This window comes from Podarcis raffonei, chromosome 2 (assembly GCF_027172205.1).
Source record: "Podarcis raffonei isolate rPodRaf1 chromosome 2, rPodRaf1.pri, whole genome shotgun sequence".
Lineage (NCBI taxonomy): Eukaryota > Metazoa > Chordata > Lepidosauria > Squamata > Lacertidae > Podarcis > Podarcis raffonei.
In genome coordinates, this window is record NC_070603.1 from 63,155,762 (window position 1) to 63,172,764 (window position 17,003).

Here is a 17,003-nt window from a genome sequence, read left to right on the forward strand (position 1 = left end):
AGAATCTATCTATCAGCCTGATTTTATTATTGTGAAGTGCTTTGTGAACCATTATGATGGATATGCATTATGGGTAAGTGTTGTAAAACAATAAATGGATAATTCCAGAAAAGTTAGGCTGCCATTCTATGTACACATACTTGGGTATAAGTTACACTAAACGCAATGTGCATGCATAGGATTTGAGTATTACTGTTTCTGAACAGAAGTGAGAACTTCTCCATATCCCACAAGGACTAACCTTCATATCACAATAGTAGCTTGATAACTGTATATAGTCATAACTCGGGTTAAAGTAGCTTCAGGTTGGGCATTTTCGGGTTGCGTTCTGCGGTGACCCGGAAGTAACGGAATGAGTTACTTCTGGGTTTCACCACTCGCACATGCGCAGACGCTCAAAATGACATCACATGCATGCGCAGAAGCGGCGAATCGCGACCCATGCATGTCCAGACGTGGGTTGTGTTCTGCTCAGGATGCAAACGGGGCTCCGGAACAGATCCCGTTCGCATCCAGAGGTACCACTGTAAAATGTAATGGGGTGAGAATCTCATTTATAGGGAAATGCCTATTCATTCAATTTTCCTATGCACAGCTGCTCCCTTTATTCCCATAGGATTCAAAGGGAGGATATAATAAATAATAATAATAATAATAATAATAATAATAATAATAATAATAATAATAATTTTTATTTCTACCCCACCCTCCCCAGCCAAGACCGGGCTCAGGGCGGCCAACACCAAATATATAATACATAAAAACACAAAATCAAACAATTGGTTAAAATACAGTTCAAAATCAGAATAAAATTAAGTGGGAACCCACAAATCACAGCCATAGGGGTAAGAAATATTAAATGTTCACCAGGCCCACCCACCCGTGCTGGTCTCATATGGGCTGACTGAAAGAGCCAAGGAAGCCACTTACATACAGCGTCCCACAGAAAAAAGGGGGTCAGACTGGGCCCAGACCAAAGGCCTGGCAGAACAGCTCAGATATGAAATTCACTAGGCTATGTCACAAAACACTTATGGTCCAGTCAATTTCTTTCCCCCCGTCCTTTACCTTGTACTCTGTTTCTTTCAAAAGCTTTTCTTCTCTTTGACTGTCATTCACTCACTCACTGTTTGGCCAGAGCGAAGTAAAACAACCAATTTGTGTCATATTGTTGTTGTTTAGTCATTTAGTCATGTCTGACTCTTCATGATCCCATGGACCAGAGCATGCCAGGCACTCCTGTGTTCCACTGCCTCCCGCAGTTTGGTCAAACTCATGTTAGTAGAATAGAATAGAATAGAATAGAATAGAATAGAATAGAATAGAATAGAAGTCTACTATAACCACTAACAGCAAACCAGATTGAGCTTTGCTCACTAAAAGTACTAGCCTCTTCCTCACAAAACCCTAGTTTATCCCTTGTGCTGGGGGGGGGGATGCATGGAAAAGGAACACCACAGAGCCAAAGAAACAAACAGAAAGGAGAATGTTCCACTTGCAAAAGAACAAAGAAGATGGCAAATTCCTGGGAAATTAAAAACGCTTGAGGGGAAAAGTTGGCTAGGATTGCCACGAGATAGCAACTTGTTCAGCTAGAAGCAGCACTTGCTGTAACTCTCTGCCTGAAGAGAGCATGCCCATATCATATATCTAAATAACATTTGTGGATCTGATTTTATCAGCAAAGGGGGAGCATGGCTGAGGAGTACAGTGTTCTCCTCCCTGAGTGCTTAGCTCAGCAACCTGGGATGGGGACTATGAGAAGGAACCAGCACCCTTCACTCGCACTCCTGCTTGCTGTATCAAAATTGGATTTGTCTCTCTGTTATGTGATTTGTACAACTCACCTGAAGAATATTGCAGCCGTGATCATTAGCTCCCTTCTCTTTCCTGGTTTTAGCCTACATAAAAGGTCTTAAATGGTTTAAGCCCCATATACCATCAAAACTAGGTCCTCCCATATATCCCATTCCAATCTGTAAGATCAGCCAGGAACATCTTCTTTCTGATACTGTTTTCACACAGCAATGAGGCATTCTCTGTGGCCATTCCCTAGATATGGAACAGTCTCACCCTGCAGGTGTAATAAAATCCAAGCAGAGTCCTATCAGTCTGGGCTGGCTTTCAGAGTGAAGGTGACAGAAGGTGTACATAGGGTAGCTTTTAATAATGACATCTCACTCTTAAAAAAAAACCTATTTTTGTTATCCTCTTGAACTTTCAGGTTGAAGAAGGCTAGAAAAACAAAGAAGCAAATAGTCCCTTTCCAGACAACTGTTTCAAGGGAATGTGCAGACATCACTCAGCTGCACAGGAAATCCAAATGTTTTCCCTCCAGATAGTACATCAGTTGTGGGGAAATTTCATTTTGCAAGCCCTCAAACCACAAGTTAATGTTGCTGGGAAATGCAACCCCCTCCTAAGTTCCCCCACCTACCCGCTCTGCTAGTGCTCCAATTTTGATTGATTGTGCCTTGTGGAAGGACCTCACTTGGATGTCATGGGCAGCTGACGGATGGTGCCCATGGCGTCATTGGTGACCAAAGGCATACTCCTGCTTATTGCTGCTCATGGCACCTTTTGGAAAGCTATTTGCCCATGTTAAAATTGCTTTTCTAAGAAGCTGAGCTTTCTCTGCCCTACCAGACTATCAGGTTCATATAACCTTTACATTTAAAAAACATAATAATCCTGGTGAACACCAGCACCTTTCCTCACTGCACTTTCATCCCCTACCCTCTAGTTTCTTCCTGTTTTGTTCCTCTTTGGCTCTGCATTGCTGCTCTTCAGTAATCACCTCTGCAGCATGCATGTACTCTGGTTTCATTTTTGTTTTTAAGGGGGGTGGAATAGCAAACAGGCACAGTACAGAGCTATTTCTCACTGCAGCAAGGAGTTAATAGTGGGACTAAGAAACTGCATTACTAGTGGAAATCAAGCCAGCACTATGTTACTATACTAACATAAGTATTTATTTATTTTACTTTAAAAACATTTTTATGGTCCACAGGATGTGGCTCTCAAGTAGATTTAATCAGCTTTTCCCTGGAAATTAAACACTGGTCCTTGCCATTATGGCTCAGTCACCAAACTTTATCCTCGTGAGAAAAGTGACGAGTCGCTGTCTCCAGTCCACAGATAAAAGGCTGACAAACAGGAAATACCTTAAAGCCTAAACCATTTAACATGTCGTACTTTTGAACAGCTTAGACCCCCAGATGCAGGACCATAAAAGTAAATGCCACAAATAAATCTGTTTGGGTGCAATCATATACTGAAGATTCGCCAGGTGGGAAGGCTATGGGACTTGGTAGGCCGCACTATGGCTGCAGAATGTCAGATTCTGCACTGCCACCATGTCAGAAATCCCAGTTTATAATATCTAGATAGTAATACCAACTCAACTACAGGCCAAACTACACTTTATGTTAAACATACTGTTTGGTGATAAAAGTTTCCACATTTTTAAGTTAAATGGTAGCCATTGGTGGTGCGGATCAGGATCTAGACCAGGGGTCAGCAAACTTTTTCAGCAGGGGGCCGGACCACTGTCCCTCAGATCTTGTGGGGGGCTGGACTATATTGGGGGGGACGGGAATGAACGAATTCCTATGCCCCACAAATAACCCAGAGATGCATTTTAAATAAAAGCACACATTCTACTCATGTAAAAACACACTAATTCCCGGACAGTCTGTGGGCCAGATTCAGAAGGAGATTTGGCCAGATCCAGCCCCCAGGCCTTAGTTTGCCTACCCATGATCTAGACTATGGTGCAAAAGGATAGGAGTTTAACACTTTCCAGTGTGAAACTTGCCCCTGCTGAAACTGCTGTTTGGCACATGAGGGAAGCTGCTATTTGCAGCTGCTGTTAAACTTGATGAATAAATAGTAATTATAAGTAGTAGTAGTAGTAGTAGTGGTAGTAGTAGCATATCCAACATAAAGAGAAATAGCACTAGTGTCAGCACTAATCTGGATTTACTGGACAGAATAATGCAAAAAGACAGCTTTCTTCCCATGATGGCATGAGAAGCAAAAACTAAAGTAGAAGTCATGCCAAAATCTTACACTGCATCAGCAGAGCTCCTAAAGACTGTGCCAGGCCTGGCTGCAAGAACTGCTGTTGAACCAGGACGTTGTGTCTTGGCCTCCTGGTTGCCTGCTCAGCTTTGAAGGGGAAATGAGTTTTTAAATTACGTGTGGTCACCAGATATTTTTCTTATTCCATCACTTCAGCTTGAATTAATTGATTTACCAGCAAATCTTAATGTGTTTCTGATTTATTCATCAACTTTTCCCAAAGTCTTGTGATTTTTTTTTTCTGCTTTCCCAGGTCTTGTTCACATGGAAGAATTTACTTCCTGTTTACTTAGCTTTTTAAACAGTCATATGCCATAAAAGCAGCCTAGTTGCATTTATATCCATCTCCATTGTAAAACAACCCTGATGGAAAGTAAGGATTTTCTTCTAGGGCAGATCAGATTTATTTTAATTGTAATCTGAATTTTAAACCAATTCTATATATAGTGCCACAATTTCCAATTACATGTGAAGAACATAGATTTAAACTGGAGCTGGTATGCCAGGAGATCTGGCAATTATTTCATATTACAAAAAAAAATAGATTTGAATATTTTTGCTGGAGTGTAACGTTTCTTACTCTATGTTTATGAATGAAGACTATTTATAGATTAAAGAGACATGGTTTTCACTAGTGCCAACCTCTACATTCTAAAAAAATTAAAAATCATTAATTAGACCTATTTAGCTAATATAATTTCTAGATCACTCTCAGCATAAAAATTCTAGCACAGCATACAACTGATCGGCTCTGAATAAAAAAACACGAAACCAAAAATAAAAGCATATAAACAGAAGCCATAAAACCAATCAAATCTATCAGAGCTATACTATACTACATTCCTGGGAGTATAAAAATGTCTTCTCTGGTACCAAAGGGACAGCAGAATTGATGCCAGATTGCATTTCATAGGAAGGGCATTCATTGCACTATGACCAAAGAGCCTGTCTCTGTCCTGTCACCTCTGCCTAATCTCACACCAAGAATGTTATCCAGTGAAAAACAGAGGGTTCAGGCAGGCTTGTGTGGAAGAAGGCAGTTCTTCAGGCAGTCAGCTCCCAAACCATTTAGGTAGTAACTAACCCATCCCATTTAGCAAACTAGCCACTGTGTTTGTACTAACTGAAGTTCCATAGAAGTCTTCAAAGGCAGTTCCATGTACAATGTTTTGGAGTGGCCATGTTGGCTATCTCTGTCCAGGAGAGGCTGCGGTTCATGCAGCCCCTGTAGCTGGTGAAGGCACTGTGGGGTATGGTTGTACCAGTACCACCAAATTGTGAATCTGATCCTTTAAGAGGAGTGTGACTCCACCCAGAACAGGTTGGACACAACTTCTCTAAAATTATACCAGCCCTTTAAAAAAACAACGAAAGAAAACAAAACCTAAACATACAATCTTGGTAGAAGGAGTTTGTCTGTGAGAATAAAATCTATTTCAGAATAAAGTAGGATACAGCATGAAAAGGAAAACGATGTGAAATGAGAAAAGTGAAGCAAGTAGAGTGCTGCTTGATATGAATGAACCTTTAAGGGAATTTTCAGGACCTGTTGATTAGCAGGAATCAGCACTGATCCCAATTTAGAGAGATTTTATAAATAAGGCTGAAATTGGTTGCTCTAAATCTATCTAATAATGTGCATGCAGAGCCAATGTTGCCTAAACTGTTCATCCTATTGTCTCTGCTGCAAAACCTTCCACATTAACAAGATTCACATTTTGCATTGTGAAGCCAAAGAGGCTAAATATGCTTTTATTTTAGCATCACATGTGATAACATCATTTAAAATGAAGGCTAGAATCAACAGCAGTGTGAGAGGCAATTGCTACAGTGTTATTTCAGACAGCCTTCTCACATCTGAGTTCATAGCTCATTTTAATAGAACAGTTTGCAGTAAAGTAGCAGACCCTCCAAGTGTCCCTATTTTCTAGGGACGTCCCTGATTTAGAGAAGCCATCCTGGTTTCTGATTTGATCCCGGAATGTCCCACTTTTCCTTAGGATGTCCCTATTTTCACTGGAGAAATGTTGGAGGGTATGCAGTTATTTGACTTTTGACCTGTCTGAAGGCAATCCTGTATAGGGTTTTTTTAAAAATGTTTAATGTTTAATGATGTTTTTATATATGTTGAAAGCTGCCCAGAGTGGCTGGGGAAACCCAGTAAGATGTGTGGGGTGTAAATAGTAAAATTATCATTGTGGAATGGGACATCCCTATTTTCATTTGAGAAATGTTGGAGTGTATGAAGTAGTGGTGTATTTGCAATGGTGTATTTACATTGTCCTTTGTATATCTGCCTTGGTGGAATAATTAATCATGAATACCTCGAGAAAATATTGGGGATTTCCTATCTCTGTGAAAATGTTCATCATTCCTAGCTCTTTTTCTTTCAAATTGTGACTTTGTGACTGGAAGAGATAAAAGGAAAATAAGAAAGGGGGCACTCCTGTTTATTCAACGTAGCCCTTTCCCAGAAGGGTTCAATGTACTACACTGGAGAACAAATCTTTCTGTTGCTCACTAAAGCTGTTCTCATACTCCTATGAAGGGCTTTCATGCTGACTCAAAGACTACATTTCATTTAAAATCCATGTGGATTCCATCAAATGCCACACATTTGACCTGACCAGATGGAATACAAATAATTAACGCCATGCATTTGCATCTGGAGATAGGAAGGCATATCAAGAAGTTGGGATGGATGAGTAAGAGGTGATAAAAAGGGTTAAAAGGATAAGCTGTAGTTGGGTTAGGCTGGGAGAGAGGGGCTGCAATGAAAAATATGTTAGTGTTTGTAGCAGAACTGCAAAAGTGAGTGTGCCCTTTTTATCTCTTTGAACCTCTTTCCATGTTACTTTTCCCTGCTTACATCAAGAGGCAAGTAAGAAAAGAGGAAAATAATGTCCACCTTCTTTAATGGCCAAATAGTTGGCTGTAAATCTGTCGTATGGAAGTTGTGAATCTCTTATGTGTGGCCAGCAAGATCTGTGATCCAGACTCATACGTGACCCTCAAGAATCCAGACTCTGTGTTGGGTGTTTGTGTTTCTGCCCTTTCAACTTGCATTGTTAAGACTCTAACAGAGAAAACCCATTTTGCAGCAGCTGTTATTACTAAAGGGTGACATTTGCGTCAGCCTTCCTCAATGTAGTGCCCTTTGGCTTCTGTGGGCCACAACTCCAATCAGAGCCGGGAGTTGTAGTACAAAACATCTGGAGAGTTTCAGACCATATGCAATTGACTGAGAATGAGGATCTTACACTGTTGCTCTGTAGAAGAGGCGATCTTGGCAGGTGTAACTGGTCCTTTGTCAGAATAATTTCTATCATAGCTCATCAGCAGGTTGCATCAACAGTTGGCACTGTACAGTGGCAGAGTGACTGTCTCTGTGCCGCATGGACTGGGTACACCTCACCTCTTTACTCCTCACTTCAAGGAAATAGGCAGAGGCACAATATCTTTTTCACACGTAGCTTAACCGTGTAGCAGTCAAGTCAGTCAAGTATAATATGATGCAGCTACCACTCAAACCACAAGTAATTAAAGGATGAGAAGAACTAGAAAAATACTCTTCCAGAACTGAAGAAAGGAGCTCAAGTGAGCATCCTCTGACAAGCTGATTGCACAGTACCCTCCTTAGTCCCCTACATCTTCGGAATGTAAGAATATATGCATACGTTCATAATCCATCCAAGTGCCAGCTATGGTGAGAGCCAAATAAACCCAGAAAACAGCCCTTATCTTTCTCCATTGCCAGTTGTTTATTTTTTTCTCTCTCTCTCAACCACCACTATTCCTTTAGGATTTATACTGCAGCAACAGAAATGATTCTGGTCACCCTTTTTGCCCCTACCACAGAACTGCTCAACAGGAAATGGTTGGGAGCCTATCATGGGAATGATTTGTTATTGTAAAAAAGGAATGTGGCTGGAAGAGGAGACGAGAGGTCACTTCACTCTGGGGTACAGTCTGTTCTGAATGGGAAACAGGCACTTCAGTCCCTGAAAAGCACAGCGCCAGATGTAGGGAACAGCTCAAATCAGTTTTGGACTATCTCAACAGTAGTGTCAGACAGGATTTCCCACAGCGTAGCCATACACACGTACAGCTCCTGAACACTTACCCTGGCAGTCATCAAGCTAGTAGAGTTTCTTTGCTTGTATCAAAAAGAACAGACCAACTGAAAGGGACTGGCTATTTCTGTGATGTCAACTTGTTCGGCACTGTGGGGGGGGGGGAGAATGGATTCCATCTTGAGATAGGGCTAAGAAACCAAGATAGCTGAAAACTACTCTTTTTTAAAAACTTGGTTTCAGATTATTTATTTATTTTTTATAATATGTTTTCAAGTATATCCATGGGTCAATGAATGTCAAAAACCTATCCCTTAAATTAAAGGAAATTATTAAAAACCTTCACATCATTCACTAAAATTAATGGGAAGAATTAGGGGTGGCCACAGAGCTCATTCCTGCCCCCCTCGGGGGCTGCACTGAATTGTTATCAGCACTAGGAAAAGAATATGGATACAAGCTACTACTACGCATGACTTCGCATTGTGTCCAAACTGTAATGTCTTGCCTTTCTTCCAATCTTGTTATCACTCTCCCTTGCATAGTTTAGAAATGCTTGCATCTCAACAGATAAACCACTCAGTAGTTTCCTTTGATGGAAGATGTCAGTTTGCAGCTTATGGTCACTAGTATCCAGAGAGGAGGGAGATGTGTGACTAGTTTAGCTTTCAAAAAAGCGGGGGGGGGGGAGACTTTTTCAGCATTAATATAAACAAAGAGCAGATTATTCTGGCCTCAATGTAGGCAAAGTGTGGGCAGATGCTGGGCACATACAGCTCATTTTTTACATTTTATTATGTGTTTATGTGGCACACTTCACTCAGCCATTCACATTACAGTTCAACATTATAATTTTACGTACTGCAGTAATTTAGGATCTTTCTCTCCATATGTTCAAGCAAAAGCCTCTTTTTCCATGAGATTTTTTTCTGAACCCACCACTGAATTATAAAATATTATTGTTGCTAAATCATATTGATTAATTGCATGCACAGCTTGACTTATTTATTACTCTTGCTGTGTGCCGTGATCTTGTATGAGGTCCACACTGATGCACAAAACAGGCTGCATGGATTTAGGCACAACAGTCAAAATAGTATTATGGGCTATGTTAATGTAACAACTTTGATTTTGTTGCACCTCTGGCACTTATTTTCTGTTTAATAAAAACAGCAAAACACTTGAATACATGATAACGGACAATATTGAATGACGCTGTGCTGCAAACATGCAGATCAGGAATTATTATGTTAAATTTTTACCCATATGGCTAAACTTTTAAAAATGCCTCTTTTCCAGCTCTTTCCTAGACACAGTTCAATGAGGTTCTTCATTGCTATTTCTATCTCACTTATCCTGAAAGGTCATGATTTACCCAAGGCCAATGTCTAAGTCGCCATCTGACGTCAGGACTGAATCTACCAGGTGCAAATCCAACTCTAAGTTAGTAGACCCTGCTAGTCTATATATACAAATGCAGAAATCTGAGCCATGAATTATACGGGGTAGATTAATCCACTGATCAGGTTTGACCTTTTTCCCCCATTGCAAGGCCAGTTTTTTAAAAAATTATCTTATGGTGGATACCATCAATATCTCAATTTCCTGAATGAGCCAGTGTGTGTTCAGATTTTAGGCCATTGTTAACAACAACAACAACAACAACAACAACAACAACAACAACAACAACAACAACAACGGGTTCATCCATTGTTGTGGCATTTGTTGAACCTCTAGTCTGCAGCACCTATCAATATGATGAGATATGGGTTTACTGAAAAGGTTAACTTGAAATGGAGGGGGAAATACGTTATGGAAATCCACTTGAAGGGCACTTCGAGGCAAAAGGTTGTTTTTCTTCCTCTCTTAATAGCAGGTATGCTGATTCAGCATGCCCAACACCTCTAAGCCATGTAGAAACTATGCCAACCACCATGTTTATCCTTTGCTAGCCAAATCCTGTACTTCTTCCAGCTAGCCAAAAGGCAGACTGAGGATTAGTAGGATCAACATGAATGATAAATCTCTCAACTGCAGCTGTTTCACCCAGATGTGCGCATGTGCACACACAAACCCTAATGTAGTGCTTAATTCTTTCCTGTGGCCTCTTTTCTTCTACTCCTGGGTTAGTATTACCACAAAAAGAGTAAAGTCCAATGGGTGCCACTTTGTTAATAGAAGGCATCTGTCAATGGAACAGGAAGGTAATATTTAGTACTTCCCCTTCCCATCCCCTGCAGGCCCCCTTCTATGCCTGCAAAATCTGCTCTGCAGGGCTCCCTAACCATTACTTCCAACCAGAACCAGCTAGCATTACGAACAAGGCTATCTGCAGAGGAAACTGCTGGATACTCACAAAAGTTGTTGTTTAGGAAGACCCTAAAATTGTTGAGCTTTTGCCTTTGAAATCCCTACTCAAACACCAAAAGATACCGCTATCTTTTGGTACTATTTGGTACCATTGGTCCATGCTTACTCCTGACAGGTCTCTCCAGTGTCTGGTTATGGTGTTTCTGGCTGCTGAAAGTAGGTGGGTTATGAGTTCTTTGTGGTGTAAATGGGCATTGTTGTCTTGGAAGATGTTTAGTAGGGCCAATTCTGGGGTGAAGTCTAATACTTGCTTAGTTATTTCTGCTCATGCAATGGGGCTCCTCTCCTCCCCACTGCAGCCACCAATATACCCTCACAATATACTCTACAGTATAGGCTTGGGGGACCCTGTGGAGCAGATTTTGGGGGTCTTATGCGGGACTGGAACTCCCTAACAATTTCTCAGGCAGCTACATTCAATGCATTTAATTGAGTGATAAAGATGTTTTTATGGTCTCTGACTTTTAATATCATTTGATTTTATTGTTGTTTTGTGACTGGTTACTGACTGAACTAGTTGTAAATGTTTTGGCAGTTCCAATATGTCTTTTCTTTCAAAATTTTGTTAGGCACCTCGAGAGTCTGTCTGAAAGGGAAGATGAAAATACATATAAAGAAAAATAACCAAACAAGTTATCTCACAACTTGAGCAATGGTCATCAAAAAAATTTACACCCCCCCCCAAAAGAAGTACCAGTTTCCAACTCTATAACTCTTTGTATGAGCTCATTACAAAGGTTAAGATGACCCCTTATTCCAGCTAAGTGGATCCAAGAGCAAAGGGGAAACGGTGGGGGGAAATGTAGAACTTTGATCCACATGCACTCTCTACAACCAATGAGTCTAGGAATAGCCACTCTCTCTTCCCCTCTCATTTTTCTTTTTCCTTTTTTTAATTGCCCAGGGTATTCAGCTAGGAAGATAAATAAATTTGACCTAAAACAACATCTTATTTATTTATTATTTAGAATATTTATTATCAAATTCCAGAGTGGTTTACAAATCACATTAAAACAGCAATAAGTTAAAATCATAACTACATTAATGCACAATAGGAAAAAAGAAAACATATCACTAAAAGCTACAAGTTAAAACTTCATTTAACTCCATTTAAAAATTATGAATTTGGACCTGGATCCTGCCTTCTTCTAATCCACTGGAAACAATGTCTATTTTAGAAACTGCTGCTTAACTGGCCTGCACTTTCAGGATTTCCCACAATGCCTTGCTAGACTGAAACTCTGCCAAGCAAGCAGAGCACAGCTGTTACAAATTAGAAGAAAATAAAATACATTTTATTTTTGCTTTTAAAAATGTATCTGAGTCATTAAGTGAGATCATACATGCCCATGTGTAACGAGGAAGCACTGTCAGAGCCCTAATACTATTCTGGCACGTACCAATGTCTCAAGAAAGGTTCTGGTTTGATTAAAAAGTTCTGAGCATTTCATACTTTTTGGCAACAAATTATTCTTCCCGGGACAAGCCAAGGTAAACTGTAAAAAAAAAACCCATCTTACATGTGGATCTGCCTTTGCAATAAGCAGTAACCCTCCTTCTTCCTGTCAACCTGGCCTCCTCTCCAAGTCCATTTCTTTCCCACTCTATAATCTAAATAAATCAAAGCATTTTATGGCTGTTGTGTGTGTGTGTGTGTTTTAAACATCCATTATTGCAACATCTGTCCTCTGGGGTCTTCAGAGTCCCATGACACCATGTTTACTCATAGTCCAGATTATCACGAGAAAGCCATTTTCCCATCCCCTCATTGAAATCCAGAAGAGCAGACACATGTGGAGAGCCTTTGAAAGTGCATAAACAATTTATGATAAAACGCAGATGTCTGAAAACTGAAACTAAGCTGGGACTGATGGCCTCAGGAGGCTGGTGGTCTCTGTGCATGTATGCACAGAAGTACAAAGTCTCAGGGATCTTCTATTTCTATTATTGTTGTTATGATTATTAATTAGTCACTTTACTCATGGAAATGACTCAAAGCAACTAACAGACACAACAGAAAGCCAATTACAATACAACAAAATTTTTAAAAACAAAATAAACAGCTTCAGGTTTTGTGTGGATTTTTTAAAAAAGTATACAGCTTCTAGATAACTTCCACTTAGAATGATAAAAACTTCCACCTTATCTAACCTGTACAATCAAAGAGAGGAAGATGCTGCAATTTGGGTCAGAATCTTGGCCCATAGTGTAAGCGATTGGTAAAATTGTGAGGCTAATGGCAGAGGAAAGGGAAACAGACACCCCCCCTCCCTCAGCCAATGTTATTTATTTCCAGTGCTTTTTTCTGGGGGTACGCAGGGATATGCATACCCCTAAACATTTTGTGAATCTAAGTTTGGCCTCATTGAGGGGCAGTATTTCCGAGCACAATTCATAGTGTTGGTGTTGACCTTTAAAGCCCTAAACGGCCTCGGCCCAGTATACCTGAAGGAACGTCTCTACCCCCATCGTTCTGCCCGGAGGCTGAGGTCCAGCACTGAGGGCCTTCTGGTGGTTCCCTCACTCCAAGAAGCAAAGCTACAGGGAACCAGGCAGAGGGCCTTCTCGGTAGTGGCGCCCGCCCTGTGGAACGCCCTCCCATCAGATGTCAAAGAGATAAATAACTACCTGACATTTAGAAGACATCTGAAGGTTCGGGGAAGTTTTTAATGTGTGATATTTTAATGTATTTTTAATCTTTGTTGGAAACCGCCCAGAGTGGCTGGGGAAACCCAGCCAGATGGGCGGGGTACAAATAATATATTATTATTATTATTATTATTATTATTATTATTATTATTATTATTAACATGAGTAGGAAGATGAGAATACTCCTAAACATATTTTTTTTAGAAAAAAAGCACTGTTTATTTCTATAAAACATTTATGTCTCACCCTTCTGATGCACAAACATGACTCAGGAAAGTTTACAGCATTTAAATATAGATTCCCCAACCCCCCCCCCAAAAGCAACAATCTACAACAGCCAGCCAGGGAGACAGGATCAGCAGTATAAAAGATCAAGCATAAAAGCCTTATCTGCCACATACAACAAAAAAACCTACAAGAATAAAACAATCTTTAGGAACATACGAAAAACAGGAAGGAAGGGGCCAACCATACTTCTCAGGGCAAGATGTTCCATCATCTGGGTTCAGCCACTGTGAAGGCCCTCTCTCTTGTCCCAGTCATACATGGTTCCACCCTAGGTGGGGTACAAGGGACAGTCTCTTCTTCTGATTGAAGGGAGCAGGTTCGATAGCATGGAATAAGGAGGTCCCTAATATATCCTGGATCTAGGCATTTAGGGCTGTTTCCACCCCTGCTGATTACGCTGAATTGCAGCAAGCTGAATTGCAGAAAGGTTTGTTTACAGTTTCAGGAAGACCTCCTATCTCACTGACTGTACAGAAGCAGCCCTGTATTATGAACCTGTTAAAGAGACTCCATTTGTCATCCTGTGGAAAGGGGAAGCACAACAGTATGCACATAAAGGCTGATGTAAGTAAATAACAGCCTGGGAGCTGCTTTATTAATGCAGGCTTTCTCAAATGCCAATGAAAACATATATAATACGTGTGTTGGGGGAGCTGATCCTGTTGCTGTCCAGCACCATGCTGAATCTGGCTCTAGTCTGACACTACTCACCCTCCTTTAATTTGGGTAATTGTAATGGCAAACTAAAAACCAAGGCAAGGATACTGATGCCTAGAATATAAAATAGTAGCATCAGCCTGTACACAAAGACTAGCAGTGGAAACAAAGAAAAGAAACAGCTTTGTTTCATGGGCTAAATGTGGTAATGAATCATGAGGGCTGAGCAGCTTTCATACTGTGCTGGAATGTGCTTGCTGATGGATAATCTCTGGTAGAGCGCCCATAGCAGGCTTGCTGCTAACAGCAATGGGTTGTGGATCAGGTCCCTGATGTGTCCGTTTATCCTCTACTGTCATTCCCTCCTTCCATTTCAGAATGAGTGGAATACTCTAGAAGGACACAAATAGCTCTTTTCTTTAAACAGTAAGATCCATGCCCCTTACTGATACAGGAATCTGTGACCAAGATTGATTTCACATTAGGCTGGCTCAGTCCTTGCTCTCCACTCTGGGAAAAGAACCGCACCGTCCCCATGCCTTGTGGAGTCTCAAGGCTCCACTTTGGTGAAAAGCCACATTCTGGGATTCAGGGGCTTTGACTGACAGCCATGCTACATTTAGAGATGTGAAGGATAGCAGTTCACACTGAGCTTTGGTTACAACGGCCTGTTCCTGACAGCAGGCAAAAGTAAGTCAAGGAAGGGGTGTTTGCCTATATCCACATGCTCTTAAGTCAGACCAAGGTGGGCACATGCATTTGTCTGTGATTATATGCAGTGACAGCCATGTGAAACAAGCCCAAGTTTCCGAATGTTTATTGCTAAGTGCAGGGCTTGACCTTTCAAAACACTTGGCAAGGGCTAGTAATGAGAAACACAGTTACAATAGAGGAAATGACTATTGGAAACAATGATGGGTGCTTTTCTGTGTTATGCAGTGAGTGACCCAGTTGTGTGACTCAGCATTTCTGATCTTAGTTATTTTCTCATAACAAAACCAGACTGCCTCTGAGGTTCACAAGTGTTCAGTATTCGTTTGTGTGTGCACGGTTTTCTGCATTTTTGTGCATATGTGTGTGGGTCAGCCTCGCCGATCTGGAAGTGTGTCTGAGTGTAAAGCCAGGCACGTGAATGATATGTTATGTGTGATCCCATACTAAAGTGCTGCTCTGAGTCTATTCACCACATTTCTTAGGAGAGCACAAAGCATCCCTATTCTAAGCTTTCCAGGGGATGCGGGATCAAGTCATAGTATGCTCCTCGACCCCATTCGGGTCTATGGGGGCAGTAGAAATGGGAGCCTGTGTTGTTTAAGTTTAAAATAAAATGGAACATCTGTTTGGCAAGCTGCCAGTGTTATAAATAATTCCTCAGTCTTGGAGCATTGATATTATTCACCCCACTCACTGTGTATGCTTCCTCTGCCCCCAGCTTCATGTTAAAAGAACAGCCCCACAGTGCATTCGCTTGCTTCTGAATAACGAGAAATCTTGGAACTGTTCATGGGAAAATATCTTAATGTATATAGATGGGGCAGGCACAGAGGATGCAGAATGGCTATCCTGAAGATAGTGCTAGGAGAAAACAAAACAGTGGGGAAGGACTAGTTATACCTCCACACAACTTTGTAGCCATTGCTATTAGTCCATTTTAGAGAAACGCACACATATAGATGCAATTACATGCAACCACTTGATTACTTCTATAGTTTATCACAACCCTCTTCTCCTATCCCATAATTCCAGATTTGCTGTCTCTATAGATGAAACTACTACAACTGGTTCCTAAGTTCCCATTCACTGGCCCTTAAAGATCAGTGCTGGTCTGTGTCTCTGATTCTGCTGATTTTGCATGTCTGCAACATTTGAGATGTGTTGTCACTTCTAATGGCAAGGAGCACTTTCTCATGGCACCATCTGCAGAGTCTGCCCTCCAGACTGCAACTGTCTCTCCGCCATCCCACCCCACAAGCTGCATATTTGGCATCAGGAACTAGGACATAAGGTTTGCCTGGGTTCGCAAAGTCACTTTTTCTATAAATGCAAGCAGTTTAGAACCATCCTGAGTGATGAGGACATCCCTTGCGTTTCTGGGACCAGCTCACCCTTGGTGAGCAAGAAACCTAGGTCAATGATGCCATCAGATCAGGACTTATGGGTGGGGCCTAGATCAGCAGAATGGGCATGGCTGTGTGTCCAAGCACAGATGGGCTGGCTTAATATACTTTGGATCAAGTGAAGTTAATACACATTGCTGTCTAAAGAGCAGTCTAAGGGTGTGGAGTGTCTGTTAAACCAAAATCTAAAATTACCATACTGCACCACTAGTTTAAATTCAAGTGGGTGAGAAAAAGCTTTTAAAAAACAAAACACCAGAGAACTGGATAGAAAAATTATCTGGTTGTGAGGAGAAGACTCCCTTTAAATGAACAGACAGAGAAGTTTTTGTGTTGTAAGACAAATTCAAAACTGCTAGGAGACTGTGATCCATCATCAGCTTTTATTAATTAAAGAAAAATGTTTTTCTAAGGAGTACATGAGGAAAGAACAAAAAGGAAGAAAGACCAATATGCTACTGGTGTGTGGGAGGGATACATCCTTCAGCTGCTTAGTTACAATCACTTCAACTTTGTCACTGTGGTAAAAACTAAACTAGGAGCAGATTCAGACATCCTCCCATGTATCGACCAGCTGCAGTCGTTCTTTAATGATAGACCAGATGAAGAGAAAAAGAGGAAGGCAGCTAATTTGAAAGTCAGGAAACATCCACCCTCTCTTGAATCCTCATCATTAAGAATAACAAGGATGAGGGTGCTGAGAAGAAAACAAATCTAGGAAGTAAAAGGGATCTTATAGTCTCACTAATTGACCTGAATATACAGA

General features: G+C 40.9%; 1 protein-coding gene across 2 annotated transcripts in view; it reads right to left on the minus strand.

The window, feature by feature from the left end:
• The window catches only part of PDGFRB (platelet derived growth factor receptor beta), a 72,993-nt gene that overhangs the window by 42,181 nt on the left and 13,809 nt on the right, over positions 1–17,003 (minus strand). The window contains exon 2 of one of the 2 annotated variants that reach the window (XM_053377017.1): positions 8,207–8,306. The exons of the other annotated variant lie outside the window; for it this stretch is intronic. The gene's annotated coding sequence lies outside the window, so the exon portion shown is untranslated. The remainder of the gene's footprint in view (positions 1–8,206; positions 8,307–17,003) is intronic. 2 annotated transcript variants of the gene reach the window in all.